Here is a 13,631-nt window from a genome sequence, read left to right as displayed (position 1 = left end):
GTCACTTTTAGACCATATTTATTACCACCCCTGCTCACCCCATACCCATTAGCAATCACTGCCCTTTCCCTGCCAAGCTCCCCTGCCCTAGACAACTACTAATCTATTTTCTGACTCTCTGATTTGCTGTTTTTGGACATTTCGTGTAAATGGAATCATATACCATAAGTCCACTGCATACGGGTGAGTTCCATTCTGAGAGCTTGTTCAGAAGTCCAACAGAGTTAGCCTAGGTGCACACCCAACACAGTCAGCTGTATAGTACTGTACTGTAACAGGTTTATAACACTTTTTACACAAATAATGTGTACATGAAAAAACAAAAAATAAAACATTTTTAATCTTACAATATAGTACGTTGAAAAGTACAGTAGCACAGTTCAGCAGCTGGCATACAGGGACTGGCACACACGTTGGCATCTTTGAAAGTCTGCAACTTGAAGGTTCTTACGTTGGGGACTTACTGTATTATGTGGTCTTTTATGAGGGGCTTCTTTCACTTGGTATAATGTTTTAAAAGTTCATCCATATTTTGACATTCAGTGTTCTTCTTTAAGTTACTTTTCTAAACAGATTGAAATTGCCTGTTAGTTACTGCTGGATTACAAATCATTTTGGTCTTCAGTTCCCTTGTACTAAGTCTTAGATGAATGGTAAACCAATACACATATATATGTATATATATTTGCTGCACTTGGCCAACAATATAGTTTAACTAAAGATAAACTCAGGAGAGGAATTTCCTTTTCTCAAAGACTAGGTATTACTTTTGTTCTGAATTTCTTTCCGCAATTGTTGCCTTGAAAATAGCATTATCAGAAATATTTTTTTCCAGTGTTCCCCTCTTCCTCCTCTGTTCCTCTCCCTACCTCTAAACATAGACACACACCACACATATGCTTTCTTCTCTCCTGAAGCATTTGAAAACAAGATGCAATCATCATGATATTTAATCTCTGAACACTCTAGCATGAATCTCTAAAGATTGACATTCTCCAAATAATCACTGTATAACTGTCACATCTAAGTAATTTCATAATGATTTAATAATATTTAAAATATAGTCTGAATTTCCCCGGGTGTCTCCAAAATGTCTTTTGTAGTTCCAGGATCCAATCAGAGTTCTTATATTGTGTTGGTAGTTCTATCTCCTTTTAGGATCTTTTACTCTCTAAAATATTTCCAGCTCCCCTTCACCCAATGTATTGACTTTTTTGAGGAATCCAGGTCAGTTGTAGAATGTCTCAGACTCTGGATTTTGCTGATTGATTCCTCATGATTAGATTCAAATTAAAGGTTTTTGGCAAGAACAAATGATACTGTATACTTTTTATTGTCTCAAAATGGTATAGAAAAATATACTCAGAGATATCCTACTCCCATCCTTATTCCTTTCACCTCATTTCTATCCATCTCCCATGGGTAACTTCTTTATTAGTTTCTGGTTTACCCTTCCTATACTTCTTTCTGCAAAATAAATAAGTGTATATATAAAATTTTTAATGTATCCTTGTTTATATATACTAAGACTTAGCAAACTGTGGCCCACAGGCCAGTCCTCTGCTTTTTATGCAATTTTAAAGGTTTCTTTCCATTATAATTATTATAGAATAGTGACTGTATGCCCCTGTGTTGTGTAAACGTCCTTGAACCTGTCTTACACCCAGCAGTTTTACCTCCCACTCCCCTACCCTTTGTTGCCCTTCCTCACCACCATCCCCACTGGTAACCACTAGCTTGTTCTCTGTGAGTCTGCTTCTTTTTTGTTATATTCACTAGTTTGTTGTATTTTTTTTTGGAATCCACATGTGAGTGAAATCTACAGTATTTGTCTTCCTCTGCCTTACTTCACTTAGCATAATGCCCTACAAGGCCATCTGTGTCACTACAAATGACAAAGTTGTGTTCTTTTTGTGACTGAGTAGTATTACATTCTGCATCTGTGTGTGTGTGTGTGTGTGTGTGTGTGTGTGTGTGTGTACACCATTTCTTCTTAATCCACTCACTTTGTTGATGGACATTTAGGTTGCTTCCATATTTTGGCAATTGTTAATAATGCTGCTTTGAACATTGGGGTGCATGTATCTTTTCAAATTGGTGTTTCTGTTTTTTGTGTATATACCCAGGAGTGTAGTTGCTGGGTCATATGGTAGTTGCATTTTTTTTGTTTTTTTTAGAAACCTTCACAGTTTCCCACAGTGCCTGCACCAATGTATATTCCCACCAACAGTGTATAGGGTTTCCTTTTCTCCACATCCTTACTAACATTTATTGTGTTCCTTTTTTTTTGATGATAGCCGTTCTGACAGGTATGAGGTGGTATCTCACTGTGGTTTCGATTTGCATTTTCCTGATGGTTAGTGATATCTAGCATCTTTTGATGTGCCTGTTGGCCATCTGCATTTCCTCTTTGAAAAAAGTATCTGTTTAGTTCTTCCACCCATTTTTTAATTGAGTTGTTTGATGGGTTTGTTTTTCATGTTGAGTTATATGAGCTATTTATATGTGTTGTATATTAACTGCTTATTGGTCCTGTCATTTGCAAATATTTCCTCCCATTCAGTATGTTGTCTTTTCATTTTGTTTATGGTCTCCTTTTCTGTGCAAGAACTTTTAAGTTTAATTAGGTCCCATTTTGTTTATTTTTGCTTTTATTTCCTTTGCTTTAGGAGATCCAAAAAAAAGCATTGCTGCAATTTTGTGTCAGGATGTTCTGCCTATGTTTTCCTCAGTGAGTTTTATAGTATCCGGTCTTACATTCCTGTGTTTAATCCATTTTGACTTTATTTTTGTATATGGTATTAGAGAATGTTGTAATTTCATTCTTTCACATGTAGCTATCGAGTTTTCCCATCGCCCTTTGTTGAAGAAATCAGCTTTTCTCCATTGTATATTCGTGCATCCCTCGGCAAAGCTCAGTTGACCATAAGTGCACACCCACCTGTTTTTATAGATCACGCTTTCTTGGAACATGACCGTGTTATAAACCTACATTTTATTTATTTATTTTTAATTGAAGTATAGTTGATTTACAATGTTGTGTTAATTACTGCTGTGCAGCAAAGTGACTCAGTTTTACATGTATATACACTTCTTTTTCATATTCTTTTCCACTATAATTTATCCCAGGATATTGAATATAGTTCCCTGTGCTGTACAGTAGGACCTTATTGTTTATCCATTGTTTATACCAGTCTGATAATCCCAAACTCCCACTGCGCCCCTCTCCTGCCTCCCGCCCCCTTGGCAACTGCCATTTTAGCTTTTATGTCCCTGATTCTCTTTCCATTTCATAGATGGGTTCATTTAAGTCATATTTTAGATTCTGCATGTAAGTGATACCATATGATATTTGTCTTTCTTTTTCTAACTTCACTTCATATGATCGTCTCCAGTTACAGCCATGTTGCTACAAATAGCATTATTTCATTCTTTTTGTGGCTGAGTAATTTTCCATCGTATGTAAGTGCCACATCTTCTTTATCCACTCCTCTGCTGATGGACAGAGGTTGTTTCCCTGTCTTGGTTATTGTGAATAGCGCTGCTATGTATCTTTCTGCATTACAGTTTTGTCTGTGAATATGCCCAGGAGCAGGATTGCCAGATCACATGGTAATTCTGTGTTTTAGTTTTCTGAGGAGCCTCCATACTGTATTCTTCATTCCCATCAACAGTGTCAAAGAGTTCCCTATTCGCCACACCCTTTCCAGCACTTATTGTTTGTAGACTTTTTAATGATGGCCGTTCTCACCATCTGGCATAAGGTGGTACCTCCTTGTAGTTTTGGTTTGCATTTCTCTAATAATTAGTGATGTTGAGCATCTTTTCATGTGCCTACTGGCCATCTGTTTATCTTCTTTGGAGAAATGTCTATTTAGGTCTTCTGCCCACTTTTTGGATTGAGTTGTTTGGTTTTTTGTTGTTGAGTTATATGAGCTGTTTGTGTATTTTGGAAATTAAGCTCATGTCAGTCACATTGTTTGCAAATATTTTCTTCCATTTGTGGGTTGTCTTTTCATTTTGGTTATAGTTTCCTTTACTGTGCAAAAGCTTGTAAGTTTGATTAAGTCCCATTTTCTTTTTCAATTGCATTGGGAGACTGACATAAGAGAACATTGGTATGTAGATCTACATTTTAAAAATTAGACCTCTCAGCCATGTGAAATCAATTCTGGTGTATAATATGAGGTATGGATCCAGTTTTATTTCTTTTTTCTAAATGACTTTTGTCCCAGCATCATTTATTTGAAAATTCATCCTTTCCCACCTTCTCTATAGCCTACTTCTGTTCATGTGCCTGGGTCTACTTCTGGACTCATGATTCTGTTCCAGTGGTCTTTCTATTCATATATCATTAAGTACCACACTGCTCCTTGCTGAACATAACACTCCTTTTTCATGTTGCTGCTACTGCTAAGTTGCTTCAGTCGTGTCCGACTCTGTGCGACCCCATAGACAGCAGCCCACCAGGCTCCCCTGTCCCTGGGATTCTCCAGACAAGAACACTGGAGTGGGTTGCCATTTCCTTCTCCAATGCATGAAAGTGTAAAGTGAAAGTGAAGTTCACTCAGTCATGTCCGACTCCTAGCAACCCCATGGACTACAGCCTACCAGGCTCCTCTGTCCATGGGATTGGCCAGGCGAGAATACTGGAGTGGGGTGCCATTGCCTTCTCCGTTTTTCATGTTAACCAAGTACAAGAAGAGGAGTAAGAAGTTCTAGTGAGAAGCTACTAAGTTATTAGCGGATTCTTGTGTTCGTATTATCTGGAATTTATTTTGAAATATGGAAATGAGACAAATCCTATATCTGCTTCTTAGAGGAGAAAAAAAAAAAGGGAATCTCATGTTAAGTCCTCAGTGAATATATTAAAGATTTTTCCAGATCAGATCAGTTTCTCCTGGGAGGGAGGCACTTTTCCATTTCCTGTGTTACTTTTCAAAGGATTTCCTTGTTCGGCTTCCTTGGTCCATGACCCAGTCCTGACCACTCAATGGTAGTGTGCCCAGAGCTTATCCACCAGCCTCCTCTTCTCTGTCAGCGCTCACTCTTGGCATAATCTCCGTCAGCCCTGGTTGTTCTCCCATCACCTGCACACTGATGACCCTTGCACAGAGTTTGTATCTCTAGCCCAATCCTTCCACTGAGCATCTAGCCATCCACACCTCCTTTCTACTTGAATGTGCAACTCAGTCCTAATGTATCCAAATTGAGTTCAGTTCAGTTCAGTCGCTCAGTCGTGTCCGACTCTTTGCGACCCCATGAATCACAGCACGCCAGGTATCCCTGTCCATCACCAACTCCCGGAGTTCACTCAGACTCATGTCCATTGAGTCCGTGATGCCATCCAGCCATCTCATCCTCTGTCATCCCCTTCTCCTCCTGTTCCCAATCCCTTCCAGCATCAGAGTCTTTTCCAATGAGTCAACTCTTGGCATGAGGTGGCCAAAGTACTGGAGCTTCAGCTTTAGCATCATTCCTTCCAAAGAAATCCCAGGGCTGATCTCCTTCAGAATGGACTGGTTGGATCTCCTTGCAGTCCAAGGGACTCTCAAGAGTCTTCTCCAACACCACAGTTCAAAAGCATCAATTCTTCGGTGCTCAGCCTTCTTCACAGTCCAACTCTCACATCCATACATGACCACTGGAAAAACCATAGCCTTGACTAGACGGACCTTAGTTGGCAAAGTAATGTCTCTGCTTTTGAATATACTATCTAGGTTGGTCATAATTTTTCTTCCAAGGAGTAAGCGTCTTTTAATTTCATGGCTGCAATCACCATCTGCTGTGATTTTGGAGCCCCCCAAAATAAAGCCTGACACTGTTTCTACTGTTTCCCCATCTATTTCCCATGAAGTGATGGGACCAGATGCCATGATCTTCATTTTCTGAATGTTGAGCTTTAAGCCAACTTTTTCACTCTCCACTTTCATTTTCATCAAGAGGCTTTTTAGCTCCTTTTCACTTTCTGCCATAAGGGTGGTATCATCTGCATATCTGAGGTTATTGATATTTCTCCTGGCAATCTTGATTCCAGCTTGTGTTTCTTCCAGTCCAGCATTTCTCATGATGTACTCTGCATATAAGTTAAATAAGCAGGGTGACAATATACAGCCTTGAGGTACTCCTTTTCCTATTTGGAACCAGTCTGTTTTTCCATGTCCAGTTCTAACTGTTGCTTCCTGACCTGCATATAGATTTCTCAAGAGGCAGGTCAGGTGGTCTGGTATTCCCATCTCTTTCAGAATTTTCCACAGTTTATTGTGATCCACACAGTCAAAGGCTTTGGCATAGTCAATAAAGCAGAAAGAGATGTTTTTCTGGAACTCTCTTGCTTTTTCCATGATCCAGCAGATGTTGGCAATTTGATCTCTGGTTCCTCTGCCTTTTCTAAAACCAGCTTGAACATCAGGGAGTTCACGGTTCATGTATTGCTGAAGTCTGGCTTGGAGAATTTTGAGCATTACTTTACTAGCATGTGAGATGAGTGCAATTGTGCAGTAGTTTGAGCATTCTTTTGCATTGCCTTTCTTTGGAATTGGAATGAAAACTGACCTTTTCTAGTCCTGTGGCCACTGCTGAGTTTTCCAAATTTGCTGGCATATTGAGTGCAGCACTTTCACAGCATCATCTTTCAGGATTTGAAACAGCTCAACTGGAATTCCATCACCTCCACTAGCTTTGTTCGTAGTGATGCTTTCTAAGGCCCACTTGACTTCACTTTCCAAGATGTCTGGCTCTAGATTAGTGATCACATCATCATGATTATCTGGGTCATGAAGATCTTTTTTGTACAGTTCTTCCGTGTATTCTTGCCACCTCTTAATATCTTCTGCTTCTGTTAGGTCCATACCATTTCTGTCCTTTATCGAGCCCATCTTTGCATGAAATGTTCCTTTGGTATCTCTAATTTTCTTGAAGAGATCTCTAGTCTTTCTCAGTCTGTTCTTTTCCTCTATTTCTTTGCATTGATCGCTTAAGAAGGCTTTCTTATCTCTTCTTGCTATTCTTTGGAACTCTGCATTCAGTTGCTTATATCTTTCCTTTTCTCCTTTGCTTTTCACTTCTCTTCTTTACACAGCTATTTGTAAGGCCTCCCCAGACAGCCATTTTGCTTTTTTGCATTTCTTTTCCATGGGGATGGTCTTGATCCCTGTCTCCTGTACAATGTCATGAACCTCAGTCCATAGTTCATCAGGCACTCTATCTATCAGATCTAGGCCCTTAAATCTATTTCTCACTTCCACTGTATAATCATAAGGGATTTGATTTAGGTCATACCTGAATGGCCTAGCGGTTTTCCCTACTTTCTTCAATTTGAGTCTGAATTTGGTAATGAGGAGTTCATGATCTGAGCCACAGTCAGCTCCCGGTCTTGTTTTTGTTGACTGTATAGAGCTTCTCCATCTTTGGCTGCAAAGAATATAATCAATCTGATTTCGGTGTTGACCATCTGGTGATGTCCATGTGTAGAGTGTTCTCTTGTGTTGTTCAAAGAGGGTGTTTGCTATGAACATCGACATTCTAGGAATCAGCGAACTGAAATGGACTGGAATGGGTGAATTTAACTCAGATGACCATTATATCTACTACTGCAGGCAGGAATCCCTCAGAAGAAATGGAGTAGCCATCATGGTCAACAAAAGAGTCCGAATGCAGTACTTGGATGCAATCTGAAAAATGACAGAATGATCTCTGTTCGTCTCCAAGGCAAACCATTCAATATCACAGTTATCCAAGTCTATGCCCCAACCAGTAACGCTGAAGAAACTGAAGTTGAACGATTTTGTGAAGACCTACAAGACGTTTTAGAACTAACACCCAAAAAAGATGTCCTTTTCATTATAGGGGACTGGAATGCAAAAGTAGGAAGTCAAGAAACACCTGGAGTAACAGGCAAATTTGGCCTTGGAATGCGGAATGAAGCAGGGCAAAGATTAATAGAGTTTTGCCAAGTTTTGCCAAGAAAATGTATTCAAATTGGTCCTCTTAATTTCTGCCCCTTCCCACCCTTCCACCCTTTCCCCTAGCCTGCACCTCCCCAAGCCCCCTCAGGTCTCCATAAATGGGCTCTACCTTCCCTTTCACTCAGACTCTGAACTTTGGGAGGGATCATGCTGAACTCTTGCGTCTCCACTCAGGTTCAGTTCATCAGCAAACCATGTTCATTCTAAACTTCAAGCACACCTGTTGTCTGCACTGCTAGCATCATTCCTGGCGCTGACTCGAGCCAGGCCCTCCTCCCTGCCTACCTCTGCCTCCTTCAGTCTCAACTGCAGGAGCCAGAATGACCTCTTTACAGCATAGGTGAGGTCATTTCACTTTTAACAGCTCAGAACCCTCCAGGGGCATCTCCCCCCAAAAGTAAACCACACAGTCTTTCCCATGGCTTCCCAGGCTCCATGTGACCTCGCTGTATATGGCACCCTTGATCACTGTTCCCCACCTCCCGCTGGGAGAGTCACCACCTGACATATGTCCACATACATGTGTGTGGTGTGTGTGTGTGTTAGTTACTGAGTCGGGTGTTGCTCAGACTCTTTGCTACCCCATGGACTGTAGCCTGCCAGGTTCTTCTGTCCATGGAATTCTCCAAGCAAAAATGGAGTGGGTAGCCATTCCCCTCTCCAGGGTATCTTCCCAACCCAGGGATAGAACCCAGATCTCCTGGATTGCAGGCAGACTCATTACCATCTGAGCCACCAAGGAAGCCCACATATGTGTAAACACACATACACGTATTGTCTTTTTCTCTCTACTGTCTTGTTAGCTCTGTGAGAGGAGACTTACACTTGATCACATACCCCCAGTTCCCTCAAACAGTGCCAGTCCATAATGAGCTCTCAGTGACTATTTATTGAACACATGAATGATGAGATCAGTAGTTCTGGTGGGTCACTTACTGTGTCATTGTGGGACTAGAACTCTGGAAACTGGCAGATCTATTGAGGAGGTGATACTCTGTATGAAGAGCCTGAACCAAGGCAGTGGTGTGAACATGGACAGGAAGAAGATTTGGAGACATTTTGGAGAAAGAGTTAACAGAAGTGCTGTTGGTTGGGTACAGGGCAGAGGGCGGAGTTTAAGGTCATTGCAAGGTGCCTGATCTCGGTGGCCGGTTGGGTGGTGGTGTCATCAGATGAGGAAGGCAGAAAGACTTGACTTGGGAGCCGGTGGCAGAGAATATAGATCATTTCCTCAGTGTAGGAGTCTAGGAGAGAGTTTGAAAAGCAGTTGCAATTTTAGCCATCTGTACAAATAGAAGACAAGGACAGAGCCTTGGATTTGGCTGTCTGGAGATTACTGGGGGCCTTTGAGAAAGTGATTACAGTGATTTGTGTTGGGGCCAGAGTCAGTTACAGCATGTGGAAGAGGAAGATGGAAGTGAGGGGTTGGGAACAGTGGTACAGGCTCCTATGCTGAGAAGGCGCAGACACAGGTGGGACAGTATTTGGAAGGAGGACTCTGTGTTGAGCCTCGTGTGTGTAATACCTGGCAAAGAGTGATTATAGATGAAAGGGAGGTGGTGTGAAGAAATAGCATCCTGAGGGATGGGATAAAACCTTCCAAGAAAGGCTAACTAACCTTGGACAGGAAGAGGCAGGGACATTTTTTCCTTCAGGGCAAGAGGGGGTTTGGAAAGGCATGTAAGTTATCAAGAAAGGCTGAGGGAAGTAGGGAATTGGGGGCTACTTCATTTTTAATTGACCTCTTTTTCTCCCCTTCTTTTTTTCAAAGTGGGAGGGCAAACTTGAGTGTTAAACTTGTTTGAGCAAAGAGGAACTGGGATCTGGAGCCTAGTAGAACAGATTGGAAGCAGGAAGAGGAAAGGGGATCAGCCAGCTGTAAGAGAGGCAGTTGCTGGGCTGTGCGGAGGGTCTGCCGCATGAAGCTGGAAGCATGAACTCCTGCTATTTGCAGGCGCCCCAGGGAGTCCAGAGTGTCAGTAGGCTTTCTGCCCCACAAGAACTTGGGTTCCAGCTGGGGAGATGAGGCATTTTCATGCACAAAAACCAGGATCGCCTGGAGCACATCATAAGTGAAAAACCAATGGAGTGGCCCAACCTCTATGATGTGACGTCAGAGGGGAGTAATCACCGTGGTCAAGGAGCGCCTTGAAGAGGAGCTGGGAGTCAAGCTGGGGGAATTCTGGTGGGCGAAGAGGATCATGGGAAAGGATTAGTGTAGCTGTAAGTGTTGGGGGTGGGAAGTAGTTACCATATTGTCAGTCTGGTTAGAGCAGAGAAGTCACACTAAAAATAGTGTGCCCTTAAATTCTTTAGGGATGTGCCAGGCACCTGTCTTAGTCAGCTCAGGCTTCTACAACAGTCTCATAATCAGGGTGGTTTAAACAGCAAACATTTCTCACAGTGCTGGAGGCTAGAATTTTGAGATCTGGATGCCAGCATGGCTGGGTTCACATGGCCTTCCTTGGTGCGTGCACACACAGAGATCTCATGTCTCTTCCTTATTTTATGAGGGCACTAATCCCATCATGGGGGCTCCACCCTCATGACCTCATCTAACCCCAGTTAGTTCCCAAAGGCCCCACCTTCAAACACCATTGAATTGGGGATTAGGGTTTCAACGTTTGAATTGGGGGGGCCATAAACATTCAGTCCATAGCTGCACCTTACCTGTGCATTACACCAACCATATTGGGTAGATTCTAGTTTTTAAGGTATCCCAAAACAAGGTGGGGAGAAGGAAGATGAGGCTTAGAGAGGTCTGTGTTGTCCCAGTGGGAAACAGGAAAGAGGCTGTTTACTGAGAGGCTCACAGCCCACAGCCACAGGGGTGTGCATTTCTGGGATACCTTTGTTTTGTTTGCATAAACCTGTCCAAGCTAGAAAGCAGGGCATGTGTTGCCCACCTCCCTGGTCAGAGCTATTGGCTGCTGGAACCCAAATACTCACCCCTGAGCCACTTAGGAAAGAGCTGTATTCAGGAATGGAATCACTGCCTGTTCCCTCTCCCGGCACCCCAGACGTAGCTATGCCAAAGAATCCATCTTGGAGCCAGGCTGGCCTTGGCTCTGAAGTTGTCCGAGGTGGGACACTTGTACCCAGCGGGGAGTAGAGCTGAACAAGAGTCAGCCAGACTTGGGAAAGAGAGAAAGGAAAGGTAGTCTGATTAAGTTTTGTCTCAAAGTATCTGTTTTTGGGTTTGTCCCTGCATTGATCTGCAAGGGAATGAGGCAAGTAATGGCCCCTTGGGGACTTTCAGGACTTTGCTCTCAATGTCAGCCGTCATTTTCAATCACCTTCTTCCTCCCAGCCATTAATTTTGGCCCAGGATCATGGGGACTTGTCCATCTATCACTCCTAATTGACACTAAATGATCTGTCAGTTTATTGATGAACGGCAGGAGTGGAATTGTCACAATATATTTTACTTTCTAACAACTCCTCCTGACAATTTTACCTTGTCCATCTCACTCTCCTCACATAAATCTCCATTGGCCGCTCATTCCTTCTCATGGGCCGTTCTGGTGCCAGCCACTTCCACACCATCTGCACGCGTCAAGGACATCAAGATGGCGGTAGAACAGCCCGTGTGCTGGTCCTGAGGTTGCCCCCTTCCCTCCTCCTTCTCTCTTTCCCTCTTGCTTTTTTTTTTTTTAATGGCAGAGATGTTCCAAGAATACTAAAGGGCTTCTGTCCTCTCCCTCGGTGTCATTGCCGTACCGAGTCTCTTTACCTTCTTGTTAGCAGCGAGTAGTTAATTCTTATTAGGCTACCAAAGTGTGAAAGGCAAAAAATTCAGAGCCGCCAGCCTCCTAGATCTGTGAGCACAGTTGCAGACCTGTGTTTTGTCCTCTTTAAAGTAGCTCTGTTCCAAGCTGCCCATCCCCATAGAAGTCAGTTTCTTAGAAAGATGTCACCGAAGGTGGGTTAGCTGCAGCCTGCCCACTGGTGTGCTGTGTGCAGGATATAGGTGGGCCTTTGGGGCCCAGTTTAGAGCTGCCAAGGACCCTGAACTGTCACTAGTGGCCACAAGCAGTCTCATTTGTCCAACCCCAGTTTTCTATTCAGCTGTTATTAAGTGCCCCCAAGTCTTGAAAGAGATGGGGAGGCGCTAGGCTAGATATATATAATGGTATACTGTGCGCATGAAAAATCCTTTATCCTTTATGAGGCCAAGGATGAGCAGAGGTGCTCGACAACATATTAAAATGTCATTGCCCTCCTCCCTCCTTCCGTTCCTGTTGAAGATAATTTTTGTTAACTGATAGGGACTGTTTTTGTTTATTAGCCATCCTTCCATTATCATGCCTATCAAAATTAATAATGGGTCCTTAATGTCATCTGATAGCCAGAGTATATTCACGAGCACTTCCATTGTCTCGATGTCTTTTTATGGTTGATTGTATAACAAAAAGGGCAAATCAAGGTCCTCACGTGTATGTAGTCATTAGATGTCTTTAGTCTCTCTCATTCTGCAGCCATCCCCACCCCACACCCGCCTCTTTTTTTCTCCCATGCCATTGATTTTTTTTTTTTTTTTCCTTTGAGAAACTTGTCCTATAGGGTGTCTCACATTCTGGATTTGGCCTGTTGATTCCTAGTCGTGGTATCTGACTTGCTCCTCTGGCCCCCATGTTCCCGGTGAGGCTGTGAGTTAAGTCTAGGTCAGCTGATGGTTAGACACAGATTCACCATCTGGCAGAAGCGCTTCGGAGGTCGTGTTGTGCACATTCTGCTGCGTCCATAGGCACAGGTGTCCCGGCTCCCACTGTAAGTGAAGCTGTGATGGGTCCTTGGAGTCAGGGGTGTGGCCTCCATGTTACATTGCCCACCAGACTCCCGCCTACTGGTCAGAGTATCCACTGATGACTGTTGCCTTGAGCTATGATTTCATTAACAGGTGTCATATGGTAATTTTCTAATTTTCACTCATAACAGAAATTCTTCCATAAAATACTTCCTCTCCAACTGTCTGGTTGCCTGAAATACAATTCATTATACCTTTCATCCTGCTTTATCCCCTACTCCATCCAGTCTTTTTAGTTTGAAAATTTTCAAATCGATAGAAAAGTTGCAAGAATAGTACAACAAAACATCCTTCCCATTGCTAATGTTTTAGTGCACATGGCTCTTTCCTCATTTTCTTTTTTTTTTTCTTTTTCTGACCTGTTTGAGAGTGGCACCTGCCTTTGTGTTTGCATTACTTACCACTTGACATATACCGGTTCTCAGTACATATGTGATCATTGAGTCTTTTGGACATTTCTTATAGAGCTCCAGTAATTAAAAAGGGTCCAGATATCCTTGAGCCCTTGACCTTCAGAATTTTCATCAATAGATACGATTTTGTTTAGCAGTATGGAGAATTTCTTTTCCACATGCTGCCCTGAGCCATGTGCTGCCCCTGGGATCCCAGAATTGAAATGACAGGGCAATGTCTGCAGGGGTCCTGAGCGCCATGAGTGAACATTTATTTAGCTCTCAGCAAGGTTGATCAAGTATCAGAGATGAGTGTCTAGTGTTGGATGAAATCAGATGAGGCCATTGCACATAAGATGGTTGAGAAGGGAAGTCTTGATAGGTTATTGTGCATCCGTTTCCAAAAGCTGTGCCCAGGGCTCGGGCGCCCTGGCCCCGTTACTGAGGATTTCAGAGACGGCCATG

General features: G+C 42.7%; 1 protein-coding gene across 4 annotated transcripts in view; it reads left to right on the top strand.

The window, feature by feature from the left end:
- The window catches only part of IFT43 (intraflagellar transport 43), a 114,952-nt gene that overhangs the window by 51,898 nt on the left and 49,423 nt on the right, over window positions 1–13,631 (top strand). The window lies entirely within an intron of this gene.

The sequence above is a fragment of the Oryx dammah genome, unplaced genomic scaffold (assembly GCF_014754425.2).
Source record: "Oryx dammah isolate SB20612 unplaced genomic scaffold, SCBI_Odam_1.1 HiC_scaffold_26, whole genome shotgun sequence".
Taxonomy (NCBI): domain Eukaryota; kingdom Metazoa; phylum Chordata; class Mammalia; order Artiodactyla; family Bovidae; genus Oryx; species Oryx dammah.
The sequence above is the reverse complement of the archived record's forward strand: the minus strand, read 5'-3'. Positions and strand labels throughout refer to the sequence as shown.